This window comes from Carlito syrichta, unplaced genomic scaffold (assembly GCF_000164805.1).
Source record: "Carlito syrichta isolate Samal-C Ts95f unplaced genomic scaffold, Tarsius_syrichta-2.0.1 Scaffold305884, whole genome shotgun sequence".
In the NCBI taxonomy this organism is placed as follows: domain Eukaryota; kingdom Metazoa; phylum Chordata; class Mammalia; order Primates; family Tarsiidae; genus Carlito; species Carlito syrichta.
The window spans coordinates 161,597-178,683 of record NW_007249980.1 but is presented as its reverse complement, the minus strand read 5'-3'; the positions used below and the strand labels follow the sequence as shown (position 1 = coordinate 178,683).

At 39.7% G+C, this 17,087-nt stretch overlaps 1 protein-coding gene across 1 annotated transcript in view; it reads right to left on the bottom strand.

Annotated features, from left to right (window-relative positions):
* Positions 1-17,087, bottom strand: part of LRP6 (LDL receptor related protein 6) — a 161,626-nt gene that overhangs the window by 139,188 nt on the left and 5,351 nt on the right. Inside the window, exon 3 of the mRNA XM_008062923.2 lies at positions 14,836-15,229. The gene's annotated coding sequence lies outside the window, so the exon portion shown is untranslated. The remainder of the gene's footprint in view (positions 1-14,835; positions 15,230-17,087) is intronic.

Genomic DNA, 17,087 nt, shown 5'->3' with positions numbered 1-17,087 from the left:
GCCACTGCACTCCAGTCTGGGTGACAGAGTGAGACTCCAACTCAAAAAAAAAAATTTTTTGAAAAAAAAAAAAATGTAAAATGATTAAAATATATAAAAGATGGAATAATATACATGTGACAAAAAACAAGACTTCAAGCAGTTAAAGAATATCCCCAAAAAGATAATACAAGAAACAGGTCAGGCACAGTGGTTCCAGCTACTTGGAAGGCTGAAGTGGAATGATCACCTGAGCCCAGCAGTTCGAGGCTACAGTGGCTGTAAGCTTGCTACTGCACTCCAGCCTGGGCAACAGAGCGAGACTCCAACTCAAATAAATAAATAAACAAATAAACAAATAAATAAAATACAAGAAACAATTATCAGCGCATGCTAAAGCAACCAACAGATGAATGGTTAATAAGGAACTAGATATTGGCAAAGTACAGAGGTACTATCCCATTTAAAGGGTGTGACAGGAAAACATTCAACTTATAAATAAAGACGCTAACTTTCAGGCACTGGAGTCAAACACCAAATAACGGAATAAAAGATGCACCCCTACTGCTCAGAAAATTTCACCATCTGAATCTACTGAACAATCTTAGTTAGCATCACTACAAGTAGGATATTATATACTTTCTGAAGTGATGAATACGTAGTACTCAGCACTGCCTATGAAACATTCATGCCAAAATGTTAAATCTGTCTCTAATCAAGTCTTTAAATTGCATTTTCCAAGAAACACCAGTGGATAAGAATAAATCAGGAAAGACAAGCACTTATTAAAAAAATAAAAACCTCGAAAAATTTTATAGGACAACTGACCCAGGCTTTCACTGAGTCAACAAGATGAGAAGAAAAGGGGGGCGGGGCAGGAGAAAACCAACTGTTCTAAAGAAACCAAGCGTAACTTATGAATCTTGTTCTGGATCCTGATTCAAACAAAACAATGCAAAACAACATGGTGTAGACTACTACAGGTATATGAATACGGACACAGTAATTTATAATATTAAAGAATTGTTCATTTGGGGAGTGTGAAAGACTATGGTATTATGATTACAGATAAAAAAGTATTTTTTAGAGATGCAAAATAAAATATTTACAAATGAGATGTCAAGATGTGGATTTGCTTTAAAATACCTCAGCTCACAAAAACAGCATAAAAACCTATAGAGAGAGAATGACTGAATAAACTATGGTACATTCACACAACAAAATACTATGCAGTGCCAAAAAAGAATGAGAAAGAGCTCTATGAAATGATATGGAATCATTTTCAAAATGTTAAGTAAAAAAAAAGAAAGCACAAAAGAGCCTCTCTACAGTATGCTACTCTTTCGTACAAGAAAAACAGGACTGGCCGGGCTCAGTGGCTCAGCCTGTAATCCCGCACTTTGGGAGGCCGAGGTGAGTGAACTGCCTGAGCCCGCGGGTTCGAGACCCACCTGGGCAACTTGGCAGACCTCATCTCTACAATAAATCAACAAAATTAGCCGGGTGTAGTAGCGCGCGCCTGTAGTTCCAGCTACTCAGAAGGCTGAGGCGGAAGGATCGCCGGAGCCCAGCAGGTCGAGGCTGCGGTGGCCGGGAGCAGCTACTGCACTCCAGTCTGGGCGACAGCAGCAATGAACAGACCTTTAAATTTTTTAAATAGTTTTTAAATAGCATTCTCTAATAAAAGAACTCAGAGTTCCTTGAAGAAATGGTTGATTCCAGGAATAAAGCAGAAAAAGGACAAAATGAGTCTGGAATGTCTTGCACTGATAGAAAGTGCTTTAAAAAATGATGAAGGTCCGTGAAAAGGACCTAGGAACCAATCTGAAGGAACCCCCTGTGGCCCATCTAGGACAATTTGAGCAAGAAAGTAACAACAGTACTGGATTATAAACTACAGAACAAAATAAATGCCCATGAGTTCATACTAATAACTGTATCAGAAAAACAAAACAAGCCGAGCTCGGTGGCTCAGTCTCACTCCGTGCTTTGGGAGGCTGAGGTGAGTGAATTGCCTGAGCCTGCGGGTTCGAGATCCACCTGGGCAACTTGGTGAGACCTCACCTTTACAATATACCAAAAATCAGCCGGGCGTGGTAGCGCGCACCTATAGTTCCAGCTACTCGGAAGGCTGAGGCGGAAGGATCGCCAGAGCCCGACAGGTCGAGTCTGCGGTGGCCGGGAGTGGCCACTGCACTCCAATCTGGGTGACAGAGTGAGACTCCAACTCAAAAAAAAAAAAAAAGAAAGAAAGAAAAGAAAAACAAAACAAATACTTTTCTTCTCTCAGAGTCAACATAACACAGAACATTTCTAATACCAGGTGTGTGGGGGTTTTCCCCATACCAAGCAATTGTGCAACACCAGCTGGGTGTACTATAATTCAGTTCAATTCTGATACCACCTACCTGGAAATAGCATCAGATCCGTGCTCAGTACCACAAGACTGCCCCCACTGCCGACATCAATTGCAAGCCACGGACTATCATCTGTACTTCTGACTGGCCAGCTATAAATGGGGGTTCACACAACTCTCTCTTCAAGTTGATTCATTTGCCAGAGTGGCTCAAAGAACTCAGAGAAACATTTTACTTTTATTTATCAGCTTATTATAAAGGATATTACAAAGGACACAGATTAACAGCCAGATGGAAGAGATACACAGGGCAAGTTCTAAAAGAGTTCAAGCACAGGAGCTACTGTCCCTAAGGAGCCATGGTGTACCATCCTCCCTAAACATGGATATGTTTGCCAACCCAGAAGCTCTCCAAACGCCTATACTTCAAGGATTTTAGAGGCTTCATCATATAGCCATGACTAATTATTAACTCAATCGCCAGCCCGTCTTCCCTTTCCAGAGATTGTGGGGTAGAGATGAAAGTTCTAAGCTTCTAATCATGGCTTGGTATTTCAGGTGTCCAGCCCCCATCCAGAAGCATATCAAGAGTTGCCTAATTAGAACAAAAGACACTCTCATCACCCAGGACATTACAAGGGATTAAGAGTTCCCCATCAGGCACTGGAGTCAAATAGCAAATCAGAGCAAAAGATACACCCAGCACCCCTATGGCTCAGGGAAATTACAAGGGTTTTAGGAGCACTGTGCCAAGAACTAGGGAGCAGAGACCAAACATATTTTCACAACATTGCACTAATGTGAATAACTGAATAAATAAGTTGGAGAGATAGGATAGCTCTTTTAAGTTAGAATTCTTTAATAATGTACACAGAAGGAATAATGGAACTAAAAAGAATCACCATTTGGCAAACATCACAGTGATAATATTACAGGCAAAAACCACTGAGGAATGTTAAAATTAGTGGATAAAAGTTTGATGAGAAATGGGATAACTGCACAGCCTCAAATATTTATTGCAAGGAAAAAAAATAGTAACCACAGTGAAAAAACCTGGCAAACAAGACCATAACCAAGTAATCAAATGTAACAGCACCAGTAACCACATCATGCACCTGCTGAGAAGAGCACACTATCACTTCTGTGGTATTCTTGCCAAAAATGTGTAACCTTAACCTAGAAGGTTAACCCAAACCAATAATCATTCAGCAAATGACTGGCCAATAGTCTTCAAAAATGTCCAGGTTACAAAGAAAGACTACTGAACTATCTCAGATTAGAAAAGACTAAGGAGATAACAACGAAATGCAATATGGGATCCTGGACCCAAAAAAGATTAATGGGGAAAATTGAGAAATTCAAATACGGTCTATACTTTACTTATTAGTAGCCTATCAACATTAATTTCCTGTTTACATAACTGTTCTATAGTTATATAAAATGTCAATATTAGGGGAAGATGGGTTGAAAGTTATATGAAAACTGTCCATAATTTTTACAACTTTTTTCTAAGTCTAAAATTACTGATATACAATTTTCTCCACTTTCATGTAGTTGAACTTTTTTCAAAATAAGTTTTTTTAAATAAGGGGCACAAAGGACTTCTAGAAAGTAAAATAATTCACAGCCACTCAATGAATTAAACTGCAAAATTAGGCACAGCTGAAGAAAGAATTTAGTTATCCAGAAAATAGGTATAAAAATTATCCAGAAAGTAGCTCAGAGAAATAATAAGACAAAAGATAAAAGAGCAAAAAGATTAAGAGACAAGGAGCAGGCAGTTACAAGGTCATATCAAACAGGAGCTCCAAAGGAAACTAAAGAGAATGAAGGAAAATCAAGAAAAAATTAGTAAAAATGTTCTAGAATTAACAAAAATGCTTAGATTCTAGAAATATGAGTGCTAAGCAGGATAATTAAAAACAAACCCACATCTAGCCAGACACAGGGTAGGTAGCTGCAAAGTACCAAAAATAATCAAGAGAAGCTCTTAAAAACAACCAAGAAAGGAAAAAAAAAAAAAAGATAAATTACTTATGAAGCAACACAGACTTCTCATAGCAACAATTTACACCCTCAAAGTACTGAGTGAAAATAACTAATTACCTAGAATTCTATAGTCAACGATTTAACATTTCAAGAATGAAGGCAAAATAAATACTTTTCATGCAAAGATCAACCATTAACAGATCCTCACTGAAAGAAATAGTAAAGAACATACTTCAAGCAGAAGCTGAACCCAAATGGATTAACTGGGATGCAAAAAGCAATGGTAAAATAAGAAACTGGTACAGTGAGTAAACTAAAAAGAGACTTTATAAAAAGGTCCTTTAAGCAAAGCTACCAGGTTGAATTTTTAAAGTAATTCCATTTATAAAAAAATACATGGCTTTAGTAAGATACTTTTCACAAAGAAAAAGTATTACACATGCAATCTAAAAATCTCAACTAAGAATATGGCTCTAATTTTATCTTGGTCAAAGGGCTTCAGTTTCTTCACCCAAGAAGTGAAGGCATTTAGCTAGAAGATCCTTAAGATTCCCTTCCAATTCTAGCATTCAATCAATAGAAATAAGCCTTTCCAATTTAGCAACATCTTTCAAAATTTTAAGTTGTCAGAAGTTCAGAGTAAGATCCTTCAAATATAGAACCAGTGCTTTAAAGCAAAGTCCAGTCTGGAGCTTTAGAATTGAGATAACTAGATATCTGCTTCTAAACAAAAGCAACTGGAAATGGATATGATCTTAGAGAAGAATAAAGAAAATGATGGACTAAGAGCTAATGGAGGAAGGAAAGGGGTGGTTCAATTGGCAGGACAATCAAAACACTATAAAAATCAGTAAGTCTAACTGAAAATGTCTAAAAGAAATATGGTATCAATATCAAATGCTGCAAAATGAATAATTTTTTTTTCTTTTTATTCCTTTCTTTTTTCTTTTTGTTCCTAATTCACAAATTTGCCATGAAAAACCCCTTTCCAGAATCTTTAAAAGTGGATATAATTTCTGAAGAGCAACACCAAAAATATATCAAAGGTATACAAAATCCCAAAATGCAGATAACCAATACTCATAAAGGTATCCTATTCTTTATCATCACAAAGTTTCATTTTTCTTTCTGCTAAGAATGAACTAAAAAATCAAAGCTACAGGCAAAAACAGTTTTTATTAAAAAGCAAAGTCATTTAAATACTATGCTATGTAAAGGCATTAAGTTGTGCTGCAAATATTCCCTTTCAATATTCCTTCAGTAAAGTGGGCTTGGAGACATGGGGTGTAAAAAAATGTAGGCAAAATAATTCAGACTTATTAATTTGAGCCTGGCGCACATTTGGTCCACACCTGTAATCCTAGCACTTTGAAAGGTCAAGGATTGCCTAAGCCCAGGAATTCAAAACCAGCTTGGGCAACTTGGCCAGACTTTGTCTCTACAATAAATCAGAAGTTAGCCACGCGTGGTGGCACATGCCTGTTGTTCCAGCTACTTGGAAGGCTGAGGCAGAAGGATCACCTGAGCACAGCAAGTCAAGGCTGCATAGCCATGAGCGTGTCACTGCACTTCAGCTGGACAACAGTGAGTCCCTGAATCAAAAAAAAAAAAAAAAACTATTTATTTGAAACGGAGTAATGGACATCATTTGAAATAAGAAATTAAAAACTGGATGAAGGTTAAAGTATTTAAGAAAAAGGCCAAGGCTGGGCGCAGTGGCTCATGTCTATAATCCCAGCACTTTGGGAGCCCAAGGTGAGAGGATTGCCTGAGCCCAGGGTTCAAGACCAACCTGGGCAACTTGGCGAGACCTCTTCTCTACAATAAATCAAAAAATTAGCCAGGCATGGTGGTACAGGTCAAGGTTGCAGTGGCCGTGAGTGTGCCACTGCACTCCAGCCTGGGCAACAGAGTGAGACTCTAACTCAAAAAAAAAAAAAAAAAGAAAAAGACCCAACACAAAGATCCCCAGCCACAGAGAGATTACCTGTGAGGTTACCCATTATTGCCTGTAAGACTCAGGAAAACTCCAAGCATTAGGACTCATGTCTGCAAACCTGACCCTCCTTCACTCACCCAACTCAGCCAAGGACAGGGCATAGACCGGCAGTCCTCAACATGGCAAGCACCAAGCAATCAGCCCATATAACTCATGGGAACGCCCCCAGGAAGCAGCTGGCCACCAAAAAAACTACTGCCAAGAGGGCGCCCCCCCAACAGAAGTCTCAAGAAGCCTTACCACTTTGGGCCAGGTACCATGACGCTCCACGAAATCAGAAACTTCCAGAAGTCCAACTGCTGCTCATCCACAAACTGCCCTTACAGCACCTGGTACAAGAAATTGTTCAGAGCTGGGCTCAGTAGCTCAGCCTGTAATCCCAACGCTTTGGGAGGCTGAGGTGAGTGGATTGCCTGAGCCCGCGGGTTCGAGACCTGCCCGGGCAACTTGGTGAGACCTCATCTCTACAATAAATCAAAAAATTAGCCAGGCGTGGTAGCATGCGCCTGTAGGTCCAGCTATTTGGAAGGATCACCGGAGCCCAGCAGGTCGAGGCTGCGGTGGCCAGGAGCGGCTACTGCACTCCACTCTGGGTGACAGAGTGAGACTCCAACTCAAAAAAAAGAAAAAAGAAATTGTTCAGGCCATCATCCCAGACCTGCACTTCCAGCATAGCCATCGATGCTTTGCTGAAGCCAGTGAGACCCATCTGGTAGGCATTTTTGAAGACACCAACCTGTGCACCATCCATACCAGGCATGTCACAATTATGCCCAAAGATATGCAGCTGGTCTGTCGCATATGTGGAGAGAGCACTTAAGAGTTCATGCTCCTGGGAAACACTTCATTCCAAAGACAATGTTTTTCTTTCTTCCCTGTTATTAGTAGTTCCGAACATTACACGTTTTGTTTTGTTTTAATTGTAGAGATGAGGTCTCACCAAGTTGCCCAGGCTGGCCTCGAACCCATGGACTCAGGCAATCCACTCTCCTCAGTCTCCCCCAAAGTGCTAGGATTACAGGCTGAGCCACCGAGACCGGCCACAAGTTTTGTTTAGTTTTGTTTTTTCCCCATGAGCTTCAAAGGTACCTAAGCATATGATTGGGAGTGGGAAGTCAGGGCAGGGGTCCCCAACCCCAGGGCCACAGACCAGTACCAGTGTGTGGCCTGTTAACAACCAAGCAGCATAGCAGAAGGTGAACAGCAGGTGAGGGAGCAAATCTTCACCTGTATTTACAACTGCTCCCCATCGTTAGCATTACCGACTGAGCTCCACCTCCTAACAGATCAGCACTGAAAAGCCTGCTTCTATTTCCAACATCCTACCTTTGTGAAACAAGGTTTTCTTCAGTGACAGCAACCAGAACAAAATTACAGAGTAGACTGGACATAAGCAACACACTTCAGGTCACTGTCTTCCATCACCCCCAGATGAGACCACCTAGTTGCAGGAAAACAAGTTCAAGGGTCCCACTAATACTGCATTATGGTAAGTTGTATAATTATTTTATTACATATTACAATAATAGAAATAAAGTGCACAATAAATATAATGTCCTGGAATCATCCTGAAACCACCCTACCCCATCACCCACCCATGGAAAAATTGTCTTCCAGGAAACTGGTCCCTGATGCCAAAAATGCTGAGGACCGCAGAGGTAGGGGACAGAAATCAAGCCCTGGCAGTGCTTCTATTTTCCTTTGTATGTCAACTTTTCATATAAGTCAAGGGAAATGAAACACTAGTGCCAAGTCCAAATGTCTCAGTGAACAAGTTAAAGCAGTTCAACTTTATAATAATTATAAATACATCTATTAATTTTTCTGGAAAAAAAGGGAAAAGCCCCTACACTGACATTTGAAGACACACACATATTTTTTTACTTATTCTTAATTTACTTTTAATTTCCAAGGCCTTGATTCATATCCCACAGGCTGGTCAAGCTAAACCCATAATCCAGATTTCCTGATCAGATTAGTGGTTTTTCTAACATACCACTTTTAATTTTTAGATAATAACCTCAAAAAAAAAAAAAAAAAATCTCACCTCCAAACATGTAAGAAATCTGCCTAAAATTAACCGGCTACAGTTTCCACTCTTCATACAAAAATAATCCTTTTAAGAAAAGAAAAACTAGACTGGCCTTGGTGGCTCAGCCTATAATCCCAGCACTTTTGGAGGTCAAGGCTAGTGGATTGCCTGAGCCCGCAGGTTCAAAACCAGCCTGGGCAACTTGCAGAGACCCCCTCTCTACGATAAATAAGTGCTTGGTAGCACACACCTGTAATTCCAGCTATTTGGAAAGCTGAGGCGGAAGGATCACCAGAGCCCAGCAGGTTGACGCTGGGGTGGCTGTGAGCGTACCACTGCACTCCAGCCTTGGTAACAGAGTGAGACTCCAACTCAAATTAAAAAAAAAAAAAAGAAAAGAAAAGCTAGAATAAATTCTCCTCCTTCAGAACCCCGCTCAAAAATAAAATTCTTTTGTATCTCAAAGTATTTATCAGTTTCCATCAAGTGGAATTGGGAAAAAGGTTTAAACTGGTTTTTGGGGGTTTTTTTGAGTTGGAGTCTCACTCAGTCGCCCAGACTGGAGTGCAGTGGCCACTCCCGGCCACTGCAGCCTCGACCTGCTGGGCTCCGGCGATCCTTCCTTCTCAGTCTTCCAAGTAGCTGGAACTACAGGCACGCGCTACCACGCCTGGCTAATTTTTTATTTATTGTAGAGATGAGGTCTCGCCAAATTGCCCAGACAGGTCTCGAACCCACGGGCTCAGGCAATCCACTCACCTCAGCCTCCCAAAGGCGCGGGATTACAGGCTGAGCCACCGAGCCCAGCTTAAACTGGTTTTAGGAATGAAGTAACCCAAAAAAAAGGAGGCTGAGCGTAATGGTATATGCAAGGGCAGTAAAAACAAAATTTTAAGAAGCATCTGCTTGGCAAAAACAATTCAAAGTATAACACACCTAAATTACTTACTCAAATGTATAACTACAAAATAACATTTTAAAAACAGATATTTAGAGTTCTTTCTTTAAATACGCATCTCACTTTTAAAATTTAAACAACGTCAAGGCCGGGCACCGTGGCTCAAGCCTGTAATACCAGCACTTTGGGAGGCCGAGGCGAGAGGACTGCCTAAGCTCAGGGGTTCAAGACCAGCCATAGCAACTTGGTGAGAACTTGTCTCTACAATAAATCAAAAAAGCCAGGTGTGGTAGTGTGCACCTGAGCCCAGCAGGTCAAGGTTGTGGTGGCTGCGAGCATGCCTCTGCACTACAGCCTGGGCCACAGAGTAAGATTCCAACTCAAAAATAAAATAAAATTTAAATAATGTCAAAACTGAAAGAATCGAAATGTTTTAGAGATGAGGAAATTGAGATCCAAGAAAATGAAGTAACTTATTGGTAAATAATAGAACTAAGTAGAACATAAAATAAGCTCCAGTGGCTATTATATTTATAAAATGTGATCTTGATAACTAATATTGAAAAAATTAAAGACTAAAAACCTTAATTATGGTTTTTTGGGGTTTTTTGTTTTGTTTTGTTTTTTGAGTTGAAGTCTCGCTCCATCGCCCAGGCTGGAGTGCTGTGGTACGCTTATGGCCACCCCAGGGTCGACCTGCTGGGCTCCAGTGATCCTTCCACTCAGTCTTAGAAGTAGCCAGAACTACAGGTGTGCGCTACCACGCCCAGGTAATATTTTGATTTATTGTAGAGATGAGGGCTCGCCAAGTTGCCCAGGCTGGTCCTGAACCTGTGGGCTCAGGCAATCCTCTCACCTCAGCCTCCCAAAGTGCTTGAGCCAATGCACCCAGCCTATGTTTTCAGTAGGCATTTGTGATCAAAGCTATACTGATTTGGAGTTCATAAGACAATGCTAAAATTTATATTTGCTTAGAAAAATGCTTTATGCCCTAACAAAGAAAACTAACAGAATTATGAGAGAAAGTATTATAAAGTTCAATCATAAAAAAATATTTACTGGCCGGGCTTGGTGGCTCAGCTGTAATCCCATGATTTGGGAGGCCAAGGCTGAGAGGAAGGATCGCCGGAGCCCAGCAGGTCGAGTCTGCGGTGGCCGGGAGCGGCCACTGCACTCCAGTCCGGGTGACAGAGTGAGACTTCAACTCAAAAAAAAAAAAATGTACTGATCACTTATATGAAACTATTTTAGTCATCTGGAATATATGATTATAGAAAAGTATGTTTAAACACACTCAAAATATGATAATTACGTGTATATAATTGATAAGGAAATTATGTTACTCTTGTTTCCACTGAGATAAGTCTGCAACCATTTTTAAAGCAAAACTTTTAGTGTTGTTAATATTATACTTAACAATGATTAAAATGTATTTTGAAGACAGGTATGTATACAAGGAGGACCCCCCCTTAAAAAACTTGAAATTATCTTCTGGAAGGTGGGCCCTTTGCAGTACACTTGGAATTTGTTCCTCTGGATCAAATAGTCAACCAAACTTTTTATCTGGAAGTTTTGAGAAGGTTGTTATCACGATTTGTGGAAAAAACATCCAGAGTTGTGCTAAATAGGTAAGTGGTTCTTCCATCATAACAATGTGCCTACCCACACCATGCTAAGTATCAGAAGTTTTTGACCAAAAAACAACAAGAGCCCCATGCCCCATCCTCCGTATTCTCCTGATCTTGCCTCAAACGAAATTTTTTTGTTTGTTTGTGTTTCCCCTGATGAAAAAAGTTCTTAGAGGGAATTTTGCCAACATGGAAGAGGTGAAACAAAAAACAGCGGAAGCACTAAAAGGCATCAAAATGGACGAGTTCAGACAACTGTTTTGAGCAGTGGAAAGCATCTTAATAGATGTACTGCATCAAACAGAGAGTACTTTGAAGGTGACTGAAGTTAAACATGCAAGAATACATAATTCTAATAAATAAATTACGAGTTTTTGGGGGTCCCCCTCATATTATTCAAAGCTGTTCAGTATGAATTCACTTCAAACTGAATCACTAGGATTTTACTTTTTAAAAAATATCTGAAACAATTTGGAATATGAAAGAACCCTAAACAAACAAAAAATCCTGAGAGTCACTTATATATTTGTACCTGAAACAGGTCCTCCACATCACCAAGATTAGTACCATTAATTGGTACAGAAATTATAGAATCAGATTAAGAAATTCCACCACTGGGAGCAGCCGCATGGTCAGGAATTACCTCTACTACTATAATGTAAGACTACTGCTTTCTGTAACTATCGTTGTTCATTTCTGGAACAATTTCAAACATATTTTCCTGTTTCTTAGTCTGACTAGTCCTGACTGCCAGTCACTATTGAGAAAAAAAACTCAGACAAATAAAGGCCAAATTTAGAGAGAGAAATAAAAATCTTCTTTCAGTCTAGGCTAAATGGACTGATTACACAAAGAACTCCATATATCCAAAAGCACACAGTTGTCTGCACTAGTTCCCAGGGCCCAAACAATACCAGTCATTCAATAGCTTTCCTTTTACATAAGTTGATGTGAAAGAGTTCAGCTAGCTCTTCCAAGCATCGTAACCCAGGATGGCGGAACTCAGAAAGGTCTACATTTTCCCTCAGCACTGTTTTCATGTACTATGTCTGAAAGCAAACTTCATGTTTTCCCCAAAAAATAACTCTAGAAATCATCTCTATTATTTGACAAGTGATGTGCTTTACCTACAATTACTCTTCCACTAAAACCACAATCTATGATACAAATCTAAAATCATTAACACTGACAGACTGTTGGATAGAATATATACTTCAGTGCATGAGTTTAAAATATAACTTTAAATACACTTCATCATGCTAATTATCAAGTGGATATATACCATTTGACTGGATTTTACATTTCCAGTTGTATAATTTTTCCAAATAGCCATATGACACAAAATAGTTTTTCAAAAATAAGAAATTGTAAAAGAACTGTTATTGGAAGAGGGGATGAATTTACACACATTTCTCCCTTTTCCCCAACATTAACCATACACATCAGAAATAATAAAATATATTATCATTGAGTATTTAACCAAACATTTAAGCCTCAGGAAAAAGCTATTCTTCACTAAGCTACTCTCAGGAGCTACATAACACTACTTTCCACCTTCAAAGTACATTATTGATTCTTCCAATAATATATTTTATCAGCTGTCTTTGGTGAATTCTCACATTCAACATTAAGAAGTAACATAAGCCGGGTTCGGTGGCGCAGCCTGTAATCTCAGCGCTTTGGAAGGCCGAGGTGAGTGGATTGCCTGAGCTTGTGGGTTCGAGACCTGCCTGGGCAACCTGGCGAGACCTCATCTCTACAATAAATCAAAAATTAGCCGGGTGTGTTAGTGTGCACCTGTAGTTCCAGCTACTCGGAAGGCTGAGGCGGAGGGATCGCCAGAGCCCAGCAGATCAAGGCTGCGGTAGCTGGGAGCGGCCACTGCACTCCAGTCTGGGCGACAGAGTGAGACTCCAACTCAAAAAAAAAAAAAAAAAAAGACTGAATCAGTAAAGAAAAAGAAAAAAAGAGGGAAAAAAAAGAAATTTATCTTTTCACCAAATTATTCTTCCCTAATGTCCACTGAAAGCACCAAAATCCTATGTGTTCTACAAAGCAATAACCTCAGAAACATTTCAACATCTCCTGAAGTTTTTATACACTGTTAGCAAAACACAAACTATATTTCTCAAAAATATCTTTTTTTTTTTTTTTTGAGTTGGAGTCTCACTCTATCGCCCAGACTGGAGGGCAGTGGCCGCTCCCGGCCACAGCAGCCTGGACCTGCTGGGCTCCGGCGATCCTTCCGCCTTAGCCTTCCAAGTAGCTGGAATTACAGGCACGCACTACCACACCCGGCTAATTTTTTATTTATTGTAGAGATGAGGTCTCGCCAAGTTGCCCAGGCAGGTCTCGAACCCATAGGCTAAGGCAATCCACTCACCTCAGCCTCCCAAAGCCCTGGGATTACAGGCTGAGCCACCGAGCCCGGCTCTCTCAAAAATATCTTAAAGGGTTATCAACAAAGAAATTCTTTGATCACCACAGATTACCACACAGCTATGACCGTCTCTTCAGGACACTCAATCCCTTTTCCTACCACCAGAGCTACAGCATATTTTCCAGTGCTTTATTAAGAGCACCATTTGACTTCAATGGCTACCTCTTAATTGTACTCTAAAAACATATATATTTGTGCTTTCCAGACCTCTTAACCTAAAATTTCACTATACTATGTTATCTTTTATAGTCAAATCTTTTCATTTTTCTACAAAATAGCATCCTGTTTAACCCTTGTCACCACATCAAGCCTGATAGCAGGGTAAAGGAGCATATATAAATCTTTCTTCCATTTTCCCCAAGTTCTACTTTATTATATAAAATTAATTCACTCCCTTCTATAAACAATGTGCTTTAAGCATTACAATATGCTTGACAATCAAAGAAAACAAAGCATTAAAGCAGTTACCCACAGATTATTTATCTCTGGATTTTACCCAAATATTAATAAATCATTCCAGGTCTATGTTTAGACAGTTATCTATACCTAGCCATGACAGACTCTGACATGACAATTTATTCAATAAAGAAATATCAAGAAATGGTATATATGTAGGACTGAGACATGGTAACAGAAAAGCAATGTGGAAACAGTTCACATTTTGAAATGGGATTTACCTTGAGCTTTAAGTTTTCCTTCTCAATAGAAAATTAAACATGTACGGCAAATATATGTTTAGCTAACTAGAAATGCATTAAAAACTTTTATTTTTCATTTAACACTGACATATTAAATAACACTTCAGAGTTTACTAGCATCATAAAATCATTGTGTATATAATAAAAGTTATAAGATCAGTCGGGCATGTTGACTCACACCTTTAATCCCAGCACTTTGGGAGGCTGAGGTAAGAGGATTGCCCGAGCCCAGATATTGGAGACCAGCCTCGGAAAGATGGTGAGACCTCATCTCTACAGAAATCAAATATTAGCCAGACATGGTGGCACACACCTGTAGTTCCAGCTACTTGGAAGGCTGAAGCAGAAGGATTGAGCAGGTCGAGGCTGCAGTGGCCATGAGCATGCCACTGCACTCCGGCCTTGGCACAGAGTAAGACTCTGACTCAAAAAAAAACACACACAAAAAGTTATAAGATCTAGAGGATTCTTCTATCTCAAGATAATCAATTACTATTCTTGTTAAGTCTTTATTCCTTCTTCTCTCCCTTCTAATTCTGATAATTATGAAAAATAAATGCAGAAGGAAAACCAAGAACTATAAAAACATGGTTATTCCATAACTGCTGTTAGAAACACAACTATTTACAGAAATATTTACTTTAAGAACACAACATAACTTTCCAGATGCAAGTCTACTTGACGAAGAAAGCAAGGAATCTATAATTCCTGTTTTTAATCTTTCTTTTCTAATGGGAACGAAGGGAATGTATGCTAGTGGATTAAAAACCAGAAGAAGGAGAAGCAAGGACTTTTTTACGTTACACGAAAACTTACCCACTTGAAGGATCTAAGGCAATAGCTCTGGGTTGATCCAACTCTTGCCAAAATAAAACTCTTCGTAAAGATCCATCTAAATTAGAAACTTCAATCCGATTAGTTTCAGAATCTGTCCAATACAATTTTTCTCCAAGCCAATCACATGCCAGACCATCGGGGGACAATAATCCAGAAACAACAACATTCTGTACACTCTCAGTTTTGTTAAATTCTGTTCGTTTAATGGCTTCTTCGCTGACATCACTCCAGTATATCAAGCCATGACCAAACACAAAGTCCACCGCAGCTGCATCCTCCAAGCCTCCAACTACAATCGTAGCATTCTCTTTGCCATTTGTAGCATCAACCAATCGCAAGTCCCGTCTGTTTGCATAAAGCAACAAAGGGGCCGCTAAAACAAAAAGAAAAAATAGGTAAGTAAAAAGGAAGACATATTGGTTCTTACAAATTAGGTTTCAAACTACCATTAGTGAGCAAATACTATCAAAAATAAGAAAAGAGTAAATAAATCAGTAGGTAACTAAAACTTTTCACATACAAAATATTATTTTTGTAGTATTTTAAAAACAAAGCATAGAGAGGTGGAATTAATTCCACCAACAGTCTTTTCTTGTTAAAATAAATCTGTCAGATAAAATTAAAAAGCTTGGCTCTACCAAGAATTGGCAAGGATGTGGCACTATTGGAACATTTATAGTCCCCCAGTAGGAATCTAAAATGGCACAGCCTCTTTGGAAACAGTTTGGCAAAAAGGGTAAAACGGCATAGAGACTGGAAACAGTTTCTTAAAGGTTAAACATACAACCTAACATACAATCCAGTCATTCCACACCTAATACAGAATTTACTCAAGGATAATAAAAACATACGTCAATAAAGACTTGAACATAAATGTTCACAGAAATTTATTTGTAATAACGCAAGCTGGTAACAACCCAAATGTCATCAATAAACAAATGGTTAAAAAAGTTGACATATGGCCGGGCTCGGTGGCTCAGCCTGTAATCCCAGCACTTTGGGAGGCCGAGGTGAGTGGATTGCCTGAGCCCGTGGGTTGAAGACCCGCCTGGGCAACTTGATGAGACCTCATCTCTACACCAATCAAAAAATTAGCCGGGCGTGGTAGCGCGCGCCTATAGTTCCAGCTATTTGGAAGGCTGAGACGGAAGGATCACCGGAGCCCAGCAGGTCGAGGCTGTGGTGGCCGGGAGCGGCCACTGCACTCCAGTCTGGGTGATGGAGTGAGATCCAACTCAAAAAAAAAAAAATGGTTGAATCTCAAATTAATGCAGAAGTCACACTGAAAAAAGAGTATATATTGCATGACTCATCTATACATAATTTTACAAAAGGGAAATTGATCTATTATGACAGAAAGCAGACCTATAGTTGTCTCAAATTGGGGACAGAAGAGAAGAATGAGAAGGAAAGACTATAAAGGGCACGAGGAAATTTCTATGGGTGATGGGTTATGTTGTCTCAATTATGATGATAGTTCCAGAGGTGTACACATGTCAAACTGCTTAAATTTTACACTTAACATAAGTGCAATTCATTGTATATCAATTATGCCTCCACAAAACTGTTAAACAGTCTGGCAGAGCTGGTTCATCTCAAAATTATGACAGTCTGTCCTATATTATTATTAGAACGACCTTTGAATAGGCCTAGTGCCAAAACTAAATACAAAGTCTATCTTTTTTTTTTTTTTTGAGTTGGAGTCTCACTCTGTCACCCAGACAGGAGTACAATAGCATACTCCCAGCCACTGCAGCCTTGACCTGCTGGGCTCAGGCGATCCTTCTACCTCAGCCTTCCAAGTAGTTGGAAGTATAGGCATGCACCACCACACCCACTAATTTTTTGATTTACTGTAGAGACAAGGTCTCACCAAGTGCCCAGGCTGGTATGGAATCCATGGGCTCAGGCAATCCTCTCGCCTCAGCCTCCCAAAGTGCTGGGATTATAGGAGTGAGCCACCATGCCTGGCTACAAAGCCTATCTTTAAAAAATAACATTTAATTTTGAGAAAGTTGAAACTGATAGGACTGGAATAATATAAATTCCACATTTTTTGCCTTTATCAAATATCCATCCAAGCGTCCAACATTTACTTTCCTAGTTTCAAGTAGTAATTAAAAATCTAGAGCACAGCCGGGTTCGGTGGCTCAGCCTGTAATCCTGTGCCTTTGGGAGGCTGAGGTGAGTGGATTGCCTGAGCCTGCGGGTTTGAGACCCACCTGGGCAGG